The sequence below is a fragment of the Etheostoma spectabile genome, unplaced genomic scaffold (genome assembly GCF_008692095.1).
Source record: "Etheostoma spectabile isolate EspeVRDwgs_2016 unplaced genomic scaffold, UIUC_Espe_1.0 scaffold333, whole genome shotgun sequence".
Lineage (NCBI taxonomy): Eukaryota > Metazoa > Chordata > Actinopteri > Perciformes > Percidae > Etheostoma > Etheostoma spectabile.
The window spans coordinates 700,365-702,248 of record NW_022605586.1 but is presented as its reverse complement, the minus strand read 5'-3'; positions in this window follow the sequence as shown (position 1 = coordinate 702,248).

The window sequence follows — 1,884 nt, the reverse complement described above, 5'->3', positions numbered from 1 at the left end:
CCGTGTTTGTCAGGTTAATCCTTTTCAGATGGCTGCAGCTCAGCCGATTTATCAGCCGGATTAGTGTCTCCTCGCTGCATCATTCAGCTTTACTGTCATCTATACAAAGAGCGGCGAGCGGCTGTTTCCGTGTTCTCTATCAGGTTAAAACAAAACATCCAGCAGAAGATAAAGAGATCAATTAAATGTTAGGGAGCATCTGGATTCATATGTGTATGTATGAGGACTCAGATCTGTTAGACTCAAATACTTTTATTTGTAGGGAAACAGCTACAACTTTATTTCTCAGTCCTTCTAGAAAAACGCAGCATTTTCTTGTGATTGTTGCAAAAATCCTTGATTATGTGGCACGTTTTCTTAACAAATGCGATGGAATATGTGAGGTATTTATGCAATTTTATGCAATGAAATTGCGAGAACTTGCAAAAACTGGTTTGATGAAAAAGAGACTCTGTTGGTCTTGTCGCGTGATTACGTCACTGCATAACGTTCCCATGGCAATGGAGAAACGGCTGCTCTTGTATAAAGTGAACACAACATTTCAACATTCAACTTTCCGTTAATATTTGTTACTTTTTTTGCAATGAAAATGCGAGGATAATGAAACAGAGTCAAATTGTTGCTCCTAAGTTGTCTGAATTTTCCTGATGGGTTTGTGCTCTAATTGCAATTTTAAATTGTTTTATACAAAGAAATTTGTTTGTTTTTTTTAGTGCTTTTTCACATAAAATATAAATGTTTTTGAATTGTTAAATATAATTGTTTCTATGGAGATTTCCACTTATTAAGCCCCTTGTGGGTTTTTCGGCAATTGCTCATCAGATCTTTTTGTGAAAAATATAACACTATTTTAATGTTTTTGTTGTGAAAATAAAATAAATCAAATCAAATCATGCAAGCCCTGCATTATTTTTATTATTTATTCATTTGAAAAAATGTTTCCCCCCCGCATAAATATGCAGACTTTGGCTGATTATCCATTGAGTTATGCAATCGCATAATCAGGTTTTTCTGGAAACAATCATCTGTGTATTAACCAGTGGTGGAATGTAACCAAGTGCATGTACTCCAGTATATGCAAAAATATTATCATATACTGTATATACCTAAAGTTTTAGTTACTAGTTACTTTGGTTAGTTACTTTAATTACTCTGCTACATTCATCTGACAGCTTTAGTTACTAGTTACTTTAGTTACTAGTTACTTTAGTTACTCTTCTACATTCATCTGACAGCTTTAGTTACTAGTTACTTTAATTACTCTGCTACATTCATCTGACAGCTTTAGTTACTAGTTACTTTAGTTACTAGTTACTTTAGTTACTCTGCTACATTCATCTGACAGCTTTAGTTACTAGTTACTTTAGTTACTAGTTACTTTCCACATTAAGATTCCTCAACACTAAACACATGCAGTTTATAATCTGATGTTATTATAAGTAACCATAGCAACAATCTAATGGCTCCAGGTCCAGCTGAGATGATGATGTCATGTATCAGCTGAGATGATGATGTCATGTATCAGCTGAGATGATTAGTGAGTGTAACGAGTGACTGGATTGGCTGCAGGGCAAGGGGACGGATTACAAAGTGACATCACCGCTAATCAACCAATCACAAAGCTCCCAGAGGCTGTCAGGGCTCAGAACCTGATCTACCTGCCGCTCTAAGACCCCGGGAAGAGTCTGAAAGCTGCATCCAAACCTCCTACCCCCGCTCCTGTTTCTCCTTTCTGCTTCACTTCATCTCCTCACGCCTTCAACCTTCCACTTGTTGGGATTAAACCCGAGCAGAAGACAGAGAAATATAGGAAAAGTAGGGTGAGAGTTTATTCTGAGGCTCACCCTAAGACACTCTGACAACATCAGAGACAGGAAGGGGGGG